Raw genomic sequence first — 16406 nt, forward strand, 5'->3', positions numbered from 1 at the left:
TCCTTTGTCTGGGCCTCAATTTCCCATCTATAAAGCAAGAAGTCTAAAAGGTCATTTTTGAGGGTCCTTTCAGCTGACACTACCTCCTACCTAGGAAGACTGTGGACAGGGCAGGTCCAGGGTGGGGCAGTGGGGATGGACGTCCCTGAGACCTTTCGCTGTTCTCTGTCTTAGCTCCCCCCACTTAATCCCAAGTAAACCCCAAGTGCCACTCAGGTGGAAGAAAGGACCTTGCTAAAGGACATTGTGATAAAATTAAAAAATTTTATATCTGGTCTTTGCTCTTGGTTTGGGACACACAGCTCCTAAAACCCTTCGGATCTCCAGGGTGAAAAGAGCGTCTTTTGTATACTAATAAGATGGCGTGACTGGGGGCCCTTAGATAGCTTCAGGATGGGAGCTGGTCACCAGAAAGGCCAAGGCAGGACTAGAGGGTTGGAACTTTTTGCCCCCAGCCACCTCCACTTCCCTCTGGAGAGGGGAGAGAGACTAGAGGTTGAGTTAATCCCCAATGGCCAATGATTTAAAGAATCATGCCTAAGTACTGAAAGCTCCATTAAAAACTGCTAAGCAACAGGATTCCCAGGGAACCCTCGACTTATTGCCGGTTGGTCAGAAGTACAGGTGACAGCCTTGTGGAGTCTGACTCTACCTGTGGGTGGTTAGTGTCAAAATTGAATTGAAGGGCTTCCCTGGTGGCGCAGTGGTTGAGAGTCTGCCTGCCGATGCAGGGGACACGGGTTCGTGCCCCGGTCCGGGAAGGTCCCACGTGCCGCGGAGCGGCTGGGCCCGTGAGCCATGGCCGCCGAACCTGCGCGTCCGGAGCCTGTGCTCTGCAACAGGAGAGGCCACAACAGTGAGAGGCCCGCGTACTGCAAAAGAAAAAAAAAAAAAAAAAATTGAATTGAATTGTAGGACACCCAGTTGGTATCTGGATATTTGGAGGACTGGTTGTTGGTGTTAAAATTACCCACGCATTTGGTGTCCGAAGTGTTGTGAGCCAAACCAGCTAGAGTTATGAATCAACCACCTCCCCAGGGGTCTTTCCCATCTTCATCTATTCTATATTTCCTGAGCCCAGGGTAGGTAGCGGGGGCACACCATCATCCAACAAAGCCAGACTCCACATCTTCACATCTTTCACTGGCCTTGACTTTATTCTCCTCTCCTTAGCCTGTTCCCAGTGGCCTCCACTCCTGCCCCTGGCCTGGGCCACTTCCAGCATCCCCATTTCTGGACCCCTCTGATTCTTCCATATTTACAATTCCCACTTGCTCCTTGTGTTGTTCTTTACTGGCTCATCCTGGGAAGCATCTCAGCTGGTCCAGCCTGATCCCTGGTACCCTGCATGGGACTCAGAAAGTCAGAAACTTTGTCTCTTATCTCGTGAAACCCATCAGCGAACACATGGTCCTGGCATTCTCCAGGAACCCTCCGTGGATCTCCTGGCACGCTGGACTTCCAGGGAGCCAGGCAGGGCGTGCAGGCTGAAGGAAGGCCAGCCAGCCAGTGTGTTCCCCCTTTATCATACCTGCCGCCCCTCCCCACACCTGTTCTGCCACCTTTCACATACCAACCCCAGTGCCATCCTTGGCCTAAAGAATTGAGAGCCGTAAACAGGAGGAGCATGACGAATAAGAACCCTGATGGGAAACGCCTGGCCTGTGTAATAATTAACCTCTACTCACTTGGCCTCCGCCACTTCTCATCAGATGCTTTCAATACCTCAAAACTTCCAAATCACTTCCAGCAGCTCGGGGTGACATTTTCATGCCAAAAATAGTTTCAGAAGCATCACTTCCCAGATGCCTCTAGCTAGAGGAAGCCAGATAGTTTATTTTCAGCATTTGAGAAAAGTTTCAATTCTGAGGCGGGAGGAGTTTCAGCCAAGAAGTGCCCTGGGTTGAGAGCAAAACAAATTGCACAGCCCGTGAGGAATGCGCCCCTCCTCTCCTGGGCCTCCCAGAAACCCTTGTGCCCCTGGGCTGACTTCTATATCACCGCTTCCTGTGCTATAGCAGATCTAAAGAAAGAGAAACGCGGGGCCACACAAAAGCCTTTTCATTCCAATTATAGAAATGTTCATGGCGAAATGAGACTTTGGGTTTGCTTGAAAATACTCCAGTTTAAAAAAAGTAGAAAAAAAAAAGTAAGAGGAAGAGAAATAAATGAAATAAAGAGAAATAAATGAAAAAGTTAGCAAAACATTGATGATTCTTGAAGCTGGTGATGGGTACATGGGTACCATGCTCTCTACTTTCGTATATGTTTGGAATTTTTTTCATGATAAAAATACTTAAAGACTCCATTGCCAAGGGAGACAAACCCTTGGCAGTCCTTTCATCTGGAGTCATATGAGTTACTCATCCAGCAATTAGTCAAGGACATTAGTTACAGGCGAGTGAGCACAGGGTTCCTCTCTGGCAGGCAATGTATACAGCCAGCTATTTTTCAATCACACTAATTAAAATTAATGGTACCAGAGATGTTCTACAAGAAATAATTATCAAGTCGTGGCTGTAGTTTAAAAAAAAACGTTATACATCCAATTGATTCGCTGACTGCATTCATTCAGCACAAGTTTCCCGAGCTTACTATGTGGCAGGAATATACAGATTTAAAGCTTGGTGCTATCATCTGAGATCCAGCTTTGCTTTACTTGATATGTGCCTTAATTAAGTAATTTAAAGTTTCTGTGTCTCGTCTGTAAAGGAGGGCTGCTGTGAGAATTAAATGAGGGGACGCTTGCCGAGTAGCTAGCGTGGTGCCTGAGAGGATCGAAATAAATGACAGATTTCCCCACCCACCCATTCCCCGTAGTCTCAGTTGCTGGGGAAGATAGATGGACTAATCCAGCTCCCACAGAATTCAACAGTTCCTTCTGCACTTTTCTGACTGATGACAGTACAGACACTTCCAGAGACAGGAGTCCACAACCTCACAAGGGATTTTTAAAGTAGCATCTGTTGTATTCTTCCAATGATAGAAATGATAAATGGCTGCTGTAGAAAAATTGGACGAGACAGAAGAGAACCAAGAAGAAAAGTAAAAATATTCATAAACTGAACAGACTTGTGGTTGCCAGGGAGGGGAGGGAAGGATTGGGAGTTTGGGATTAGCAGACAGAAACCATTATCTATAGGATGGATAAACAACAAGGTCCTGCTGTATAGCACAGGGAACTATATTCAATATCCTGTGATAAACCATCATGGAAAAGAATGTGAAAAAGAATGTATATACGTATAACTGAATCACTTTTCTGTACAGCAGAAATTAACACAACATTGTAAGTCAACTATACTTCAATAAAATTTTTAAAAAATATATCCATAAGCCCTCCAACCAGAAATAAATACAATGGAAGACACTGTTTATTAACTAGCCTAACAGATATTTCCAACCCTTCCCCATTGCCACCTCCACTCTCAAGACTGGAAAACGAGATATTCACTTTCCCGGGCTCCCTTGTAGCTGGGGGCAGCCACAGGACACAGTTCTGGTCAAAGAGACATAAACAGAAATCTGCTGGGGCTCTTTGGTAGGCTTACGTTCTCAACAGAAGGGACAGACACTGCAAGCCCCAGACAACCCCCCTTCCTCCTTCCTGCCTCAAATGTGGACACGGTGCCTGAAGCTGGGCGGCCATCTTGTGATTATAAAAAGCAGATTGCAGAGATGCCAGCCCAACATCACCATGCTGCTGATGCCAGGCCTTCAGACCCCCAGACAACTTATGAGAGAAAAATAAATCCCTCTATGCCTAAGGCACCGTAAGTCAGGTTTTCCCATCCTGTGAGCTAAAAGCATTCCCAATTCACACACCACTTGTTAACATTTTTTTGGATGTATTTCCTACCAGTCTTAACAGAATTGAGAAGTCTTACATATCATTTTACATTCTGAGTTTTTTTCCTGTGATATGATGTCATAAAAATTTTCTCACATCACCAAAAAGCATTCCAGTGTTTATCTATCATGTAACTTGTATCATTTCCATGTTCCCAGAAATAGTTTCCAATTTTTCACTAGTCAATGAGACTGGGATGAACATCCTCATATATAAATCTTTGCTTGCATCTCTGAAAAATTCTCTTGTGTAGATTCTAGAAGAGGAATTACTGAGTCAAAGGACATGAATTACTAGGTCAAAAGCAGACTAGCTACACGGCAGGAGTGGAAGGGAACTAACTGATAGTACCCTGGCCTTCCCCTCAGGGACACAAATCAGAAGTTAGTCAATCATCCAACACATATTTATTGAGTAGCTATTTCACTCCAGGCACTATGCTAGATGCTGGCGATACAATGATGACTGAAACAGACATGGGCCCTGCCCACAGGGGAAATACCATTTCTCAGATGGCCACCCAGAAAGATGGTGACTGGTTTTTATTGAACCATGGCCAACTGATGAAAGGAGCGGCTCATCATAAAGCTAAAAAGCAAAAACCAAATGAGAAAAATATTTGTGATCTCTATGGAAAATATAAGGCTAATATGCTTAATATACAATTACGATCCAATCATATCATGACTGGTATGCTATCATCAAAAATGATGCAAAAAAATATTTAGAGGCATGAAAAGATATTCAGGATAGGTTTTAAAAATCAAAAGGCAGGGCTTCCCTGGTGGCGCAGTGGTTAAGAATCCACCTGCAAACGCAGGGGATGTGGGCTCGAGCCGTGGTCTGGGAAGATCCCACATGCCGCAGAGCAACTAAGCCTGTGTGCTACAACTACTGAGCCTGCACTCTAGAGCCCATGAGCCACAACTACTGAAGTCCATGTGCCACAACTACTGAAGCCCACCCGCCTACAGCCCGTGCTCTGCAACAAGAGAAGCCACCACAATGAGAAGCCCAAGAACCGCAACAAAGAGAGCCCCCGCTCGCCTCAACTAGAGAAAGCCTGTGGGCAGCAACGAAGACTCAAAGCAGCCAAAAATAAATAAATTAAATTAAATTAATTTTTTTAAAAATCAAAAGGCAGATTTCAAACAGTATATAAAGTGTAAACTTATTTAATGAAAATTAAAATTGTATATATTTTAGAAGACTAGAAGGTAAACATCAAAATATTGACAGTGAATTCTCTAGTGGTGGGATTATAATTGATGTTTATTTTCTCATCTGCATTTTCAAAATCTGTATAAACTTGCATTATATTTTAAACAGAAGAGAGAAAAATTTTTTTTGAATGTTTTAAAAGCTACCACAGATACACACTCTGTCTCTGCCAAACTAGCCTCTCCTTATTCTCTGTTTTCCTGGTTCATTTTGTTTTTTTTGCTTTTGTAATTCACTCATCAATGTTACCTAACACCCTCACTTCATGATCCTTTGAGACTTAAGCCTACCCAATGTCTTTTTAAATTTCAGATATTGAATTTTACAGTTTTGGAATTTCCATTTGGTTCTTTTTTTATAGTTTCTATTTCTCTATCAAGCTTTTCCTATCTTTTCTTTCATTATGAGCATACTTTCCTTTACAGCAAAAAGCACAGCTATAATAGCTACTTTAAAATCATTAACCAGTCACTTCAGGGTCAGTCTCTTTTGACTATCTTTTCTCTTGAAAAAGGATCACATCTTCCTTTTCTTTGTATGTCAAATAACTCTGGATTTCGTTTTGAATATTATGTTATGAAGACCCTGGATTATGTTATATTTCCACTACAGAGTGTTGATTTTTGTGCTCGTTTTGTCAGGTAATTAACTTGGTTGGACTAAAAATACAAACAGTCTTTTGGCAAGCTGCTCAAACGTCAGTTCACTTCTTTTATCCTTAGCTGATCTGCTTGTAGTCTGTCCTATGTATGTGTAATTTAGAGGTTGGCCAGAGATTTGTACAGAGTTTATAAAGAAGTCTTCCCTCTGACTCTCACCTTTCCAAGATTTCCGCCTCACTTTCCAGTGGCTATGATTGCCCTCAACTCTGTCCTCTGAGTTTTCAGGCCAGAAATACTGCAGGTGTTCTACTCAACACCTCAAACTGGTGCTGACTGCAGTATAATGAAAGGCATTTAAAAAATGAGAAACTCATCCTGTGCCATTCCCTTCCTCCAGGTGTTGACTCTTCTCTGGAATCTGTCTGCCTTTGTTTATTCTCCAGTGCTTCAGATAAGCTTTTTAGGGTTTTTTTGTCTGGTTTTTTTTTTTGCAGTACGCGGGCCTCTCACTGTTGTGGCCCCTCCCGTTGCGGAGCACAGGCTCCAGACACGCAGGCTCAGCGGACGTGGCTCACGGGCCTAGCCACTCCGCGGCATGTGGGATCTTCCCAGACTGGGGCACAAACCCGTGTCCCCTGCATCGGCAGGTGGACTCTCAACCACTGTGCCACCAGGGAAGCCCTAGTTTATTTTTTATTAAAAAAAATTTTTTTTATCTTTTTATTTTTTGTCCAGAGGTTAATAGCTGCAGTCGGCAGGAGGATCAGTCTAGCTGGAGCTTACTTGGGCATACTGTAAATGGAACTCATTGTGACTTACTCTCCTGGTTTCAATGTATTCAGTAGCCCCTTCTAGGTGAGGCGTCCCCATGGCCAAGAGGATGTGCTGCTCAGAGCATCCCTTCCTCCTGGGAAATGCCTCAGCGATTTCTGGCATCTGCCTCTGATCAGATTTTGGATAGGGTTGGGCACCCTTTGCCTTGGCACTCCAGAGGCTGTCCGGCAGGTTTGACCCTTAAGTGGTCGCCCACAACTGGACAGTCAGAACTCAAGTTACATTTTTTTGAATCATCTCAGTGGTAGCAAATCACTGAGCTTTGAGGATGGGTTTACTTTGAAAAGCTGTTAAAAGCCACCTGGAGGGACCTCCCTGGTGGCACAGTAGTTAAGAATCCGCCTGCCAATGCAGAGGAATGGGTTCAATCCCTGGTCCAGGAAGATCCCACATGGTATGGAGCAACTAAGCCCGTGTGCCACAACAAGAGAAGCCACTGCAATGAGAAGCCCGAGCACCGCAACGAAGAGTAGCCGCCAATCACCGCAACTAGAGAAAGCCCGAGCACAGCAGCAAAGACCCAACACAGCCAAACATAAATAAATAAATAAAATAAAACAAAAACCACTTGGAGAAAACAGTACTGGCCTTAGACCCAGGCCAGAGGGTCTTCTCTGGGCCCCATGCTTTAGGGGGCACTGTGACCCTCTGCTGGCTGCACCGCTCTCCATGGGCCAAGGAGTCTTTGGAACCAAGGGAACATGGTAACACAGTCTGTGACATCTCCCCTTTCCAAACTATGCATGCGATACCCAGCACCCAGAACTCTCTGACCAAATGGTCCCAACTCACTTCCAGGACCTGCATGGACCTCTTCCACAGATGTGGAAGGCAAAATAATGGCCCTTCAAACATGCCCATTTAAAATAAACGTTAATAGTTGGACAAGAAAGACGTGGTCAAAGTGTAAAGAAACAGGGCTTCCCTTGTGGCGCAGTGGTTGAGAGTCCACCTGCCGATGCAGGGGGCGCGGGTTTGTTCTCCGGTCCGGGAAGATCCCACATGCCGCGGAGCGGTTGGGCCCGTGAGCCATGGCCACTGAGCCTGCGCGTCTGGAGCCTGTGCTCCGCAGTGGGAGAGGCCACAACAGTGAGAGGCCCGCATACCGCAAAAAAAAAAAAAAAAAAAAAAAAAAAAAAAAATTAAAAAAACAGAAATAAATTATAACAGGGGAGCAATACACAGAGTGAGTAGGGAGCTAGAATGGATTAGGAATGTGGTGAAGATGACTCACGTCCCTTTTGAGAAGAGCATAGTAGTTAAGCATGTGGACATGGGCACCAGGCAGAGTCTGCATTAAACCCCAACTCCACCACCTAACCTCTCTGTGGTTCAATTTCCTCGTCCATAAAATGGGGATACTCTTGTACTTTCCTCTTTGGTAGCTGTAAGGATTAAATTAATTATTATGTGTCAAGCACTCTGTAATGTGCCCAGCGTGTGGCAGTTGCTCAAAAAAGATTAGCAATTTTTATTAGCTTCTCCCAACTTTGAGGCTCAGAAATGTCAGGGGAGGGGGAGGAATTGTATGGGAAAGACATAATCCAAAAATAAAATATGTCATGATTTTAAACAATCAGTGATGTGTATTAAAGAAGAATCCATTTGAAATTGACTCTGTGGACATTTTCCTTGAATGGCATCGAACGAGCAGAGGAGAAAATGCCATCCTAGCACATTACTTGGCTCTATTTACATACTGATAAATATGTAAACTCTGTTTCTTGGAGATCAAAAGGTAACTGTGGAAAGTTGACAGAAAAGAAAAGATGTTTATGAAGCTCAAATGCACATAACGTATCCAAACTTTGTTATACAGCAGAAACTAACACAACATTGTAAAGCAATTATACTCCAATAAAGATGTTAAAAAAAAAAAAGAGAACAGGAAGAGGTTGGAGGTTGTATAACCCACAACGAGAAGTCAGTAGAAATGTCTAAAATCAATGCATTGAGAAGTAACCACACAAATCTATCTTTAGAGGTGTAGGGTGACCATCAGAAGAACTAAAAACAGAACCACTTCAAGTGGTAGATTCCAGATTGCTTGCCGAAGATGGGAAGGCAATTAACAGCATTTAGTTTACTTGGTATTTTTGCAATAACAATCTCTAGTCCCTAAAGCAGCCTCAGGGGGCAGGCTATGTGGGTTCAAATCTCAGCTCACTTATCTTGGTCCAATCACTTCACCTTTCCAGAATTCAGTTTTTTCATCTGCCAAGCGATGAAAACAAGTGCGCCTACCTACCCGGGTGATTGTGAGCCTCTCCCTTCTCAAAGGATTGGTTGGAGCTGGGTTTTGAGGCAATTCAGCTTCCAGCAGAGCCTTTGCCTATTTAATTCTGAATCCGAAATTGAAGTGAATATGTTAACAGAGCAGATTACAAAAGCATGCAGCTTGCTGGCCAAAGAGCTCAGATCTCTCCAGCGGCTGTCAGCTGGGGTTGGGCCCCATGGGCAAAGGGACTGGCGGCTCAGCAAGATTTGCTCCTCCTGACTTTGACCAGATGAGCTGGCTTTCCCAACTCTAACATCCTGTGACATCCTTAGTGGCTTCCCACTTGCTTTTGTACCAATCTCACAGGATACTAAACATGCTTAATAAAGTTGTCTCACCCATCTGGTGCTCAGCACATGACAATATTTCCAAATCATTTGTATTCTCAGGAAATAAAAATAATACTTTGAGTACCAGATGCTATACGAGCAAATCATTTTCATACATACATACATGTACATATATACATCCATATATATTTACATATAATTCATAAATATTTTTATATATTCTGCTCAACTGATCTCTACAACTGCCCTTTGGTAGATGTAAACCAAAGGAAGATCAAGGAGGTTAGTTGATTCGCCAGAAACTACACAGTTAGCAAATGGTTGAACCAAGATTCAAAGCCCAGGCTGCCAACTCTAAGACTCTTTTGACTGTAAACCGTGATGTCTGTATGACACCTTTAACATTCTTCAAGATTTCCCCTGAAAATCTGGCACATAAATCATTCAATTCAAAGAGCTAGCTGGCCCTGGTCAATACAGCAGCCACCAACCACATGTGACCAGTGAACCCTTGAAATGTGGCCGGTCCAAATTGGAATGTGCTGAAGTATAAAATATACACCAATTTCTAAGACTTAGTACAATGAGAAAAATATGAAATAGCTCATTAATAATTTTTATATTGACTACATGGTGAAGTCATAATATTCCAGATATACGGAGTTGAATACAGTGTTGTTAGAATTAATTTCACCTGTTTCTTTTTGTTTTTTCAGTGTGACTATTAGAAATATTTTAATTCTATATATGGTTCACGTTACAGAATTTTATCTATCTATTGGACAGAGCCAAGCTAGACTGTTCAATTAACAGAGACATCTGTGGATCAACAGAAAAAACACTGGTGGAGAAGTCAGGAAACCTGAGTTCAGGTCCTAGCTTTGACATCGTCTAGCTGTGTGGTCTTAAGCAAACCCCTCACCCTCTCCAAGCCTCAGTTTCTCCTCTCTAAAATGAGGGACTAGATCAGATTATTTCAATGAGCCCTTCCACCCTGACAGTCTAAGTTTGGACCAGCAAATCTCTCAGCTCTCAGCACTTACTAACATCTTTGTCTTGTGGGAATTTCTCAGCCAGGAGTTCTATCTGCCCCATCTTGGTCATAAACTCCTTGAGGATAGAACAGCAGTAAATTATCATCTCTCTGTCCCCCAGCCCCAGTCTCACTGCACTGTAGCAAGCACACAGTAGGCACTTAATCATAACTTGTTGGTTTGAAACTTATTTAAAGTCTATTATTAACAGTCCCTGCTTCCTTTTCCTTCATCTCTCCATTCCCCCTCCCCCTGCCACCCAGGATTTCCCCAAAGATTCACATATTACAATTCCAAGGAGCGTGAAATAAGAGCGTAGTTTGGCAAAAGTTTAAGCAACTTCTTGTCACCCTATATGCGTCGGCAAAGTGTAAAGCTGAAGGGTGGGTGTCACCTTCCAGCCCAGGGCTTGGGATCCTACTGGGATCATCAGAGGTTGCAGAATACAAACAGTGGACAACTTTTTGTTCTGAGTCTGTTTTCACCCATGTTGAATATGCCTCCCAAGTCACATTGTTAATTATGAAACTAATTTGATTAACATTAAAACGCAAGTGAATTCACTTCCTGAGCAGTTCCTCTAGTTTCTACTTTTAAGACTATGTTCTGAATTTAGTTAGATTATGAATTGCCTGAGAACAGGTGCAGGGCCTTGAGCATCTTGGTATTTGGTGCCCTCATGGCACTGGGCAAATTGGAGAATGTCAAAAAAAAAAAAAATCTTTTTGGCAACAGAGAGTTAAATAGAAGCCGTCATCAACTTCAGGAACTTGGGCTGAGTGAAGTCTTCATTTAGAGCTAATGTAAACTGAACTGTGACCAAATGCTAGCACCCCGGGCTAGGACATGTGGCATTTAATCCTCTTAACCATGACGCAGGTTACTATTATAATGCCCTGTTCAGTTTACCTGGGAAGTTCGTTCATTTCAAAAAAATGTGTTTTGAGCTCCTACTGTGAGTCAGACACTTCTAGGCATTGGGGTCTGTAGTCTAATGAAAGGGAGATAATAAACAAATGAACAAAAAACCAATATCAATTCCACTCCTAGATATATACCCAAAACAAGAGAAAACAAGGACCCAAACAGAAACTTGTACACTTCACAGCAGCACTATTCACAATAGCCAAATGGTAGAAACAACTCTGAAGTGTCCATCAACCAATGAATGGATAAGCAAAACGTAGTACCTACGTACAATGGAATGTTATTTATCCTTTAAAAAGAATGAAATTCTGACACATGCTGCAACCTAAATGCATCCTGAAAGCCAGACACAAAAGGACAAATGTTATATGATTCCACTTATATGAGGAACTTAGAAATAGGCAAATTCATAGAAAGAAAAAGTGAGATAGATGGACTTCCCTGGCGGCCCAGTAGTTAAGACTCTGCGCTCCCACTGCAGAGCCCATGGGTTCAATCCCTGGTAGGGAAACTAAGATCCTGCATGCCGAATGGTGCGGCCAGAAAAGAAAAGGTGGGATAGAGGTTACCCAGGGCTGAGAGGAGGAGGGAAGGGGGAGTTATTATTTAATGGGTGTAGAGTTTCTGTGTGGGATGACGAAAAGTTCTGGAAATAGATAGTGGTGACGGTTACACAACACTGTGAATGTACAATGGCATGGCATCCTACACTTAAAAGTGGTTAAAATGGTAAATTTTACATTATGCATATTTCTACCATAATAAAAAAATCAATTAAAAAACTAACAATTTCAGATAGCAGCATGTAAATGGGGTGAGGTGATAGAGATTAAGGGTGAAGATGGAGCTATTTTAGGGGGCATTATCAAGGCAAGTCTCTTTGAGAAGCTGACATTTGAACTGCGACTTGAAATGTGAGAAGGGGCCAGCCATGTAGAGAATGTCCCAGGGGAAGGATGCTGCAGGCAGAGACCACAGCCAGGGAGGGGCTCTCCAGCAGTTGAAGGAGCCCAGTGTAGCAGACTTGTTCAAAAATATTCATATCTACATGGCTCATTATAGCTAAAAACTTTGAACAACTCTGTTGTCCATCACCAGTAAGATGGATACGTTCACACAATGAAGTGCTATACAGCAATAAATTAGGACTATACACAATGACATGGATGAATCTCACAAACATAAGTTAGAAAAGAACACATCCGGGGCTTCCCTGGTGGCGCAGTGGTTGGGAGTCCGCCTGCCGATGCGGGGGACGCGGGTTCGTGCCCTGGTCCGGGAGGATCCCAAGTGCCACGGAGCGGCTGGGCCCGTGAGCCATGGCCTCTGGGGCTGTGCATCCGGAGGCTGTGCTCCCGGCGGGAGAGGCCACGGCAGTGGGAGGCCCGTGTACCGCAAAAAAAAAAAAAAAAAAAGAACACATCCAGGGAATTCCCTGGAGGTCCAGTGGTTAGGACTTGGCACTTTCACTGCCGAGGGCGCGGGTCCAATCCCTGGTTGGGAAACTAAGATTCTGTAAACCTCGCGGGGGCAGCCAAAAAAAGAACACATCCAGTAAGACTGTATTCATATAGAACTAAAAATAAACATAATTACATTGTTTGAGGATGCATACTGTTGGAGGACAAAGAGAATGAAAAGTGCCCACTGAACTGAGAGTATCTTGAGACTGAAAAACGAAGCAGGCCCTGCATACGCTCAGTGGGTCAGTGTATTATGGGCTGACTTGCTCACAGAGCGGGATCAGGCAGATGACAATCGGAAGCATTCACGGCTGCGCTCCACAGCACAGAGGGGCCACTGGGACAATTTTATAGTTAACCTAGCGAACGGGGGTACGTGCTTGGAAACGCAGAGTGCTCTCCTGTGTCAAGATTTATGAATGAGTCACTAGTCTGCTGAGCATTGGGAGGAAGTCAGCCAAGGTCTTCAACATTGTTTGGGAACTAAGAGCATAGAGGCCACCTGGACCTAACAATCATTAAACATTATCTATTAACTACAAAGCCCTCGACAGAGAAGAGATTTGCTACATAGTACAGCCCAAGGTAGGGTCAGTGGAAGGACAGGAGGAACCAAATGGGCCCAAGACTGTGTCAGTTATGCTAACATCCAGACACATAGAGATGTACTAAAAGTCTAAAGTAAAGCAAGGATAGCATTATTAGAAAAGCCAGGATAGGGCTTCCCTGGTGGCGCAATGGTTGAGTCCGCCTGCCGATGCAGGGGGCGCGGGTTCATGCCCTGGTCCGGGAAGATCACACATGCCGCGGAGCGGCTGGGCCCGTGAGCCATGGCCGCTGAGCCTGCGCATCCGGAGCCTGTGCTCCACAATGGGAGAGGCCACAACAGTGAGAGACCCGCGTACCGCAAAAAAAAAAAAAAAAAAAAAAAAAGCCAGGATAGTAGTTATCTGGAGTGGGAGGAGGGGAAATGAAGATGGAATTGTGATTAGCGGTTGGGGGGTGGGTGGGCTGGGACTTGCAGGGTGTTTACAATGTGCTACTTCTTGACCTTGGGAGGGAGGATACATAAGTGTGCTCTTTATAATTAGTTAAATTATGCATATGTGTACTTTTTAAAATTTATTTATTTAGGCCGCGCCGGGTTTTAGTCACGGCAGGCGGGATCTTTTAGTTGTGGCATGCGGACTCTTAGTTGTTGAATGCATGCAGGATCTAGTTCCCCAACCAGGGATCCAACCCAGCCCCACCCACCCCCACACCCACACCCACCCCGCATTGGGAGCCCGGAGTGTTACCCCCTGGACCACCAAGGAAGTCCCCATATGTGTACTTTTCATATAAGTAAGAGTCTGGGGAAAGATATGTAACAAATACATAACATAGTATTAAGATTCAGATACAAAGAATTACCAAAAATCAATAAGAAAAAGACAAATGTATGAGTCAAGGTCCAGTCAGGTGACAGAAAACACACAATAATTTGAACTGGGAAAGCATAATGTAAAGTATTGTTATCTAATAATAGAGGACTTTTAGAGTAATTAATGACTAAGGTGTAAAGAGAATGCCCAAGAATGAAGCAATAGCTGATATAGGGAACAGGCCTTACCTATAGGACTGAGGCAGAGCGCCCACGGAAAGAACAAATCTGGAAGAGATTCAGACCTCATGAGAGAAGATGTTGCTCTACTAGATGGGGAAGAGGTTTGCTGAGATGCCATAGGCCAGGGCTGACAAGCAGAAAACTGCCCACTTGGGTGAGAACAAAACTCACTAGGGAACTACTTAATGCAGAAGAATAGCTGGGAAGCCACCCAGTGGGTGCCAACAGAACTCACTTAGAAGATGCCCACGTGGTGCCCCTGAAACTCACTGGGAAGCTGCCCGCAGGGGTGACTCTAAAACTCAGTAGCATGAGCACGACTGTTTGTCCCACATACCACTGGTCACTGAACATTGCCAGCCACTACGCATCACAGAAGCACGAAAAGAACACGGAAATCCTGAAGAGAAGCCCCCTTCCTCCTGCAGTTGCCCCCAAGCATGCTCTACAGACAAGGCTGATTATCGTGCCAGCTGGCAAAGGGGAAATACTTACAGGGGTCCATCTTAACTATCAAAAGCAGGGCAATGAATAGTGGCTTTAATGCTGAGACACAATAAATTGTTAACTGACACCACAAACAAATAACCCAGACTATCCTTAGAAGGATAGAAAAGAAACTAGTAAAATATCTGTCTCCAGGGAGAAGTCTGACTGACAGCAAGGTAAAGGTGCGTGCTTTCCATGGGCAGACCCCAGGGGAACTGCCAGGAATGAGACACCCACAAAGAAATCCACCCCAGAGAGTCAGATGTCATCTGCCAGAGGTCAGATGACATCACCTATAAAAGGCTGGATTTCAGAGCATCAAACACAGAACTGAGATGGGGTGGCCAACCAGAGGAGGCATCCCCCACTCTGTGGAACTGCAGGGGGGTCCCCAGAGAGAGGATCGCAAAAAAAATCCACAAAATCACCTCACAGGACAGTCATCCTTAGATTTCCACTACTTCAGTAGTAAACTGGCACCAACGTCAGATTAGTAGTGAAGCCACCAAAAACAATCTTTCCCTCCCCCGCCCCAGCCCTAGAGGGACCCAAAACAGGGCCCAGGGAGTGGGGATGGAGGGAAAGGAGAAAAAGAGAAGATGCAACCATGTGTCCTCCCCACTCTGCAGGCTTCTGAGCCTGGGAAACAGGGAAACTTTAAATTGGATGAAAGTCTGAAGGTTTTACATCAGACTGGACTGGGGCTTTTTATTACCCTGTCTGCCAAACCCACCAGTTGTTTGTGTTTTTTTTAAGTTTTTTAACTTTTATTTTATATACAAAGAGGTAATATTGTTTCTGCGTAAGGTAGATTCCTGGATGACCCATTCAAGGAAGTTCACTTAGTCCAACTTATTCCACCATGAGGCCAGCCCATAAAGATGGGGAATGAGGAGGTAAGCCCTCCTGCACCTCCAAATGATGTTCATTCAGTTTCCCAAGGCTGATTTCTATCAGTCCTCTTTCATAATTAAATAAAGTGTTTTGTGGGGTTTTTTCCTGGAAGAATTATGGCCTTCCTATGCACAAATATTGTTTCTGCCACTGTTGCTAAAAAACTCCTTTGTGATATTAATCCCCGCTGGAGACCAACCCTCTCCATGTCAAACAACAGAGGTGCTCATTTCACTTGAAAGATTGTTTTTAGAAACCTCCAAATTCTTCCCAATTCAAGACAGTTTATATTGTCTCAGTGATCCCCAGAGTTCAGAAGCATTGAAACTTTTTTTCTATCAATAAAAGACAAATTTAGCTAAAATACATGCCACTACAAACATTAAGCAGCCTGAATCGCTCCCCTTTGGCTAATAAACATTGCAGAAATTCCAACAGGTAAACTGATCTGAGCTCCTACTGTCTTGTCAGGAGAAGATGCATAAAAAATAATCCTGATTTACCCCTATTATTGAAAAAAGAGAAAGAAAGAAAACAAGCCCGAAAAAGATCTTCAAAAGCACTCATAAAGCTGTAAGTTTCGCCAAGCTCTTATGGGTTTTGTGAAATCTTATCATTCACAGCACCGCAAAACAAACAATTCTACAGTACACTTCCCTGTTTCTGCCATCAATTTGCACCTGGGTTGGTGGATCCACTTTCAAGACCAACAAAGGAAAACTTCTTTAGATTCATGCTAGAAAAGACCTTACCCTGTTCCACTGAGCTCATAAACTGCTGGGAAGCATTGGGGTTTCTCAGTGTAGGTTCACAAGTCAGTCTCTAAGAAGATATCTACCCCATGCAAACACCCAGTGAACCAGACTCTTTTCTTAAAGGGTTTAGTAGATATAACAGCACTAGTAGTATTGATAAAAT

The sequence above is a fragment of the Tursiops truncatus genome, chromosome 1 (genome assembly GCF_011762595.2).
Source record: "Tursiops truncatus isolate mTurTru1 chromosome 1, mTurTru1.mat.Y, whole genome shotgun sequence".
Classification (NCBI taxonomy): Eukaryota; Metazoa; Chordata; class Mammalia; order Artiodactyla; family Delphinidae; genus Tursiops; species Tursiops truncatus.